The following is a 6078-nucleotide window of genomic DNA, read 5'->3' on the forward strand; positions in this document are numbered from 1 at the left end:
AGGTTTTTTTTGAGTCGGAGTCTCACTCTGTCACCCAGGCTGGAGTGCAGTAGCACGATCTCGGTTCACTTCAACCTCCACCTCCCAGGTTCAAGCAATTCTCCTGCCTCAGTTACCTGAGTAGCTGGGACTGCAGGCGCACACCACCACGCCCGGCTAATTGTGTGTGTGTGTGTGTGTGTGTGTGTGTGTGTGTGTGTGTGTGTATTTTTAGTAGAGAGGGGTTTCACCATGTTAGCCAGGGTGGTCTCCATCTCCTGACCTTGTGATCAGCCCACCTTGGCCTCCCAAAGTGCTGTGATTACAGGCCTGAGCCACAGAGCCCGGTCTCCAGCCGATTGCATTCTTAACAATCAGCACAAAAAAAAAAAAAAAAAACAATCAGCACCAGTGTCTCTGTGTCAGAGGACTGCCCTCAAGCTGCTAGCACATGCCTCTTGGGGGAACCCAGAAGGCAGGAAGTCTTGGAATGGATGTTAACCCCTGACTGTTAGGTTTTGAGGTGTGAGTCCTCCAGCTCCCCTGTTCCTAATGGGGGCAATTCTGAGATGTGACCTACACTGATTCTAATGCTCCCCAGTGGGATCGAGCTAAAGTTACACCACCACCAACAACGCAAGACTTGCCTTCAAGCACTTCCTGAATTCCTTTCACAAGAACCCGCCTCTCACAGTTAGCTTCTATCTCACAGGCACTGGACTTCCTTCCCTTCCTCTTCCCGCTTCCCCATTCTCCTGTCCAGTTCTCCAAAGAACCCTTTTAATGAATTGCTTTCATAAGAATCATCTCAGAAACTGCACGAGAGAAGCCAGGACTGGAGTCATGGGCTGTTCTGTTCCTCCTTTTCTTTCTTTTCCTCCTCTTCTCAGTTCTCCTCAAGGGCTTAGGCAGGGGAGAGAAGAATATAAGGAAATGGAGCCGGCCATCTGTGCTGTTGTGACAGTCAAGGTGGACTTCACAGAAAGCATCCAACACTGGCCTTTTTTTTTTCTTTGAGACGGAGTTTTGCTCTTGTTGCCCAGGCTGGAGTGCAATGGGGTGATCTCACCTCACCACAACCTCCGCCTCCCAGGTTCAAGCGATTCTCCTGCTTCTGCCTCTCAAGCAGCTGGGATTATAGGCATGCACCACCATGCCCAGCTAATTTTGTATTTTTAGTAGAGATGGGGGTTTCTCCATGTTGGTCAGGCTGGTTTCGAACTCCTGACCTCAGGTGATCCACCCACCTTGGCCTCCCAAAGTGCTGGGATTACAGGCATGAGCCTGTTTTAAATAGACCCTTATCAACAATCATTCTCAACTTTGGGAATCCAGCCAAATAAAAACAGAAAAACTGTCATTTAAACTTCCTATTTCCTGTGGTCATGTCACTTTTCTCAGTTCCTTAATTGGACCTGCCAAGATGTTATTTATCCTATTTGGAAATGAGTTTTTGTTAAGAGGATAAAATGACAAGCTACAGACTTGTAGAAAATATTTGCAAACCACATGTTCAACAAAGGGTTAGTACCTGTAATATACAATGACTTATCAAAACTCAACAGTAAAAAAAAAAAAAATCTCAATTAGAAAATGAGAAGGCCAGGCACAGTGGCTCACACTTGTAATCCCACCAGCACTTTGGGAGGCCGAGGCAGGTGGATCACTGGAGATCCAGAGTTCAAGACCAGCCTGGCTAACATGGTGAAACCCCGTCTCTACTAAAAATCCAAAATTGGCCAGATGTAATGGCAGGTGCCTGTAATACCAGCTACTCAGGAGGCTGAGTGAGGAGAATCACTTGAACTTGGGAGGCGAAGGTTGCAGTAAACAGAGATTGCACCACTGCGCTCCAGCCCCGGCAACAGGGCGAGACTCTGTCTCAAAAAAAAAAAAAGAAAAAAAGAAAAGAAAAGTAAAAGAAAATGAGTTTGTAATATGCAGAAGCAAACAGTATGCAGCAAAAGGCAGGGGTGGGTTTTTGAGGAATGTTGAAAGATTAATTATTAAAATATTATAAGAGCAGCGCAGTGGCTCACACTGTCACTCGTGGCAGGTGACCAGGTTATGAGCGGTGAATCCTTACAGGTCTGCAGCAACCTCAATTCTTGCCTCTTCAGAAGAAGGAATTTGACTGAGGGGCATAAGGCAGAAAAAGAGACCAAGGCAAATTTCAGAGAAGGAGTGGAAGCTTATTTTAAAAGCTTTAGAACAGAAAAGGAAAGTACATTTGGAAGAGACCCAAGCCGGCTACTTGAAGAACAAGCTTGACGTTTAACATTGATCTAGGGACTTTCTAGGCTGGCTCCTTTCCCATGATTCTTCCCTTAAGGTGGCTGCCCCCATGCACCCACCTTACCCTGGGGAGGTGAGCACACCCAGTTGGTTTAGGAAGTTGTACACACACCCATCTGAGGCTTTCTTCCTTTTCCCAGTGGAGTGCCCCAGAAGGTCATAGTACGCCATTTTGGCTTTTTTTTTTTTTTTTTTTTTGAGACAGAGCCTCGTTTTGTTGCCCAGGCTGGAGTGCAGTGGCGCAATCTCAGCTCACTGCAGCCTCTGCCTCCCAGGTTCAAGCGATTCTTCTGCCTCAGCCTCCCAAGTAGCTGGGACTACAGGCAGCTAATATTTTGTATTTCTAGTAGCGATGGAGTTTCACCATATTGGCCAACCTGGTCTCAAACTCCTGACCTCGTGATCCGCCCACCTTGGCCTCCCAAAGTGCTGGGATTACAGGCGTGAGCCACCCCGCCTGGCCCATTTTGTCTCTTAATGTGCATGCCCGGGAAGTTGCTTCTCCCTGGAATCTGTATCCAATTGACACTTTAGTGCAACAGGTGTCGACCCTCGGTAAATGGCCTCTCCTGACACCACCAGTTGCCAATTTATCACTTTTAGAGAGGCAATGTGATCATTGCTGAACCATCACCTGACATTCCTAGTGGCTAGGAAAGCCCCCTCCTGCCTGCTCATGCCCAACTACCCATAACCACACATGGAAACTCAGCACTGTGGGAGGCCGAGGCAGGTGGATCACTTGAGCAGCAAAGGAGTCTGAGACCAGGAGTTTCAAACTGGTCTTCAACCAGAAGGCCTTCTGATCTCAAACTCAGTGTAGTGAGACCCTGTCTTTATTTAAAATTTAAAAATTAGCCAGGTGCGGTGGTATGCACCTATAGTCCCAGCTACTTGGGAGGCTGAAGTGGGAGGATCACTTTGGCCCAGGTGTTTGAGGCTGCAGAGAGCCATTGTTGCATTGAACTCAGCACAGAAAGTCAACACCAGAACAAAAGTATGCCAAACCGCAGGGTTTACTGCCAGCGACCACGGAGGACTCACATCTCTCCAACCCGTGGCCCCGAAAGAAGAGAGACAAGACCTTTTTATACCCGCAAAACCACTTTGGGAGTGAGATGGGAATGAAAGCTGTCAATCCCTCCCAGGCTAAGACGAGAGTGAGGGGCTTCAGAAATTCCGAGGGCCAGTGGATTCAAATCACCTTCTGGGCGGAGAGGAGGGCCAGAGGACTATTTGACATTCTGATTGTTATTTAAGGGTTCACAGATGCTAAGATTAGCATTCATTTACACATCGTCTGGGTAGGGGTGGGATCCATAGATTTTCAGTTGCTTGGCGCCAGGATGGAATGATCTGGGGGTGCTTACTCTGGGAAACAAAGGCCAGCAATTCTGGCAGATAAGAGAAGGTATGCAGCTTTACCTCTCTTTGCATCCTGCAAATGATCTAGCAATTTACAGAAACCAAGGTTAGCAGTCCTTGAGGAGAATGGAAACATTTTTGTCTTTTATAAGATGGCAGTATACAGGTTCCAACTTAAGTTAGCTATATCACACCATGATCATGCCACTGTGTTCCAGCCAGGGTGACAGAGCAAGACCTTGTCTCAAAATATATGTGTGTGTGTGTGTGTGTGTGTGTGTGTGTGTGTACGTATATATGTATACGTACACACACAATTTATATATATATATTTATTTAAAATAGCATTTTCTAGATTCTGTGATGTTCCAGGTATCTTTCTGCTTTTTAAATTTGTGATTTTTTTTTCTAATTTAAATAAATGGTAATTTTATGCTTAATTTTATATCCATAATATTGTCATTATTCTTACAGAGAATAATTGTCTACACCTCAGACCCCATAAAACTTGGAATCACATCTCTAGCTCTAGGAAAAAGAACACCGAGTACAGCTAAATACTGATTATAGGACTGGCTTGCACAACTGGAAAAATGATATTGTCAAGCTTTTTACAGTTCAGGAAGACTCAGCAATAAGTTCAAAGAATATGAGGCAAATGTTTTAAATGGAACACTTTTCATTCTGATTTCAGAAGAAATAAGAGTTGTGCAAGAAAGGAAATGTAATCAGATTATGGGAGTTGACTCAGCAGGAACAATATTGTTACTGGTACAACTGATACACGTTAAAGTAGTATTTAAATACAAATTGTAGACTAAATTGGATGATTTTACCTCATTTACATGATAGTGACTAATGTCTGCAACTAATAAAAAGAGAAGTAGCAGTCTGTGTGTCTTACTTAGAACCGCAGATGTCAGTACTAGAAGAAACAGCTAGAACCACCAAAAGCAGTTTCTCCAGGCAGCAAGAGAAGCCAAAGGGGGCCGTTCAAGTGACCTATTGCCCTGTAAAACCTCTGGTCTTATAGACTTTATATTTCTAGTTTTACATACTTTATAAAATTTCTAGTTTTCTGTAAAAATTCTAGCCCTATGAAACTTTAGAATGTGTACATTATTACTTCCATCATTTATTTTTTGAGACAGGACCTCGCTCTCCACCCAGGCTGCAGTGTAGTGGTGCAATCATAGCTTCCTACAGCCTCAATTTCCTGAGCTCAAACTATCCTCCCATCTCAGCCTCCCAAGCAATTGGGACTGCAGGCATGCACCACCACACCCAGCGTGCGCGTGTGCGCGTGCGCGCGCGCGCGTGTGTGTGTGTGTTGTACAGACAGGGTTTCACCATATTGCCCAGGCTAGTCTTAACTCAGGCGATCCACCACCTCAGCCTCTCAAAATCCTGAGATTACAGGCGTGAACCAATGTGCCCAGACTATTTTCAATATTTTTTTAATTTAATGCCAATCATGAACATTTTGAAGGGGCAATCCTAGAAAATTTTGCAACTGAAAACTGGGAAGTCTTGACCTATCACAAGCTTAAAAGCAAAAAATTCCTTTGAAACATTCTATAGGCAAACAAAGAAACAAAAGTGGCGGCCATTTGCCCACCACAGAGAATGATTCCATAATATATGGCACATCCTTACTTTGGAATTCTCTACAGCTGCTAAGTTCAAGGAGGTAACACCTGTCAGGTAATGGCATAGATTAGATCAGTGTCCATGAGTACTGTCAAGTGGAACAGGCAAGCTATATCACGACACAGAATACTCCAACTAAGCATGTACACAGGAAGGGCTCTGATGGGACACATGAAAGGATGGATTCTGGGGAGACAAGCGAGGACTGAGAGGACACTCGTGTGTGGGTATGTGTTTGCGTGTATGTATGTTTTTGTATGTTTGTGTTTGTGTGTGTTTGTATCTGTGTATGTGTATATGTATGTGTGTATGTGTGTGTGGCATTTAAAACATTTTTTACTAATAGAATGTATTACTTCTATAACCTAAAAAGAAAAACAAAAAAACAGCTTAACAGTCTTTTGTTTTGTTTTGTTTTGTTTTGTTTTTGAGACAGAGTTTCATTCTTGCTGCCCAGGCAAGAGTACAATGGCGCAACCTTAGTTCACTGCAACCTCTGCCTCCCAGGTTCAAGCGATTCTCCTGCCTCAGCCTCCCAAGTAGCTGGGATCACAGGCATACGCCACCATGCCCAGCTAATTTTGTGTTTTTAGTAGAGATGGGGTTTCTCCATGTTGGTCTGGCTGGTCTTGAACTCCCGACCTCAGGTGATCCGCCCGCCTTGGCCTCCCAAAGTGCTGGGATTACAGGCGTGAGCCACCGTGTCCGGCCGGCTTAACAGTCTTTTTAAGGTCAGTTTCAGAATGTTCTTGGAGGGGTTAGTGTACTCACTGTGGGGATTGTTGGTGA

The sequence above is a fragment of the Callithrix jacchus genome, chromosome 5, assembly GCF_049354715.1.
Source record: "Callithrix jacchus isolate 240 chromosome 5, calJac240_pri, whole genome shotgun sequence".
NCBI lineage: Eukaryota > Metazoa > Chordata > Mammalia > Primates > Cebidae > Callithrix > Callithrix jacchus.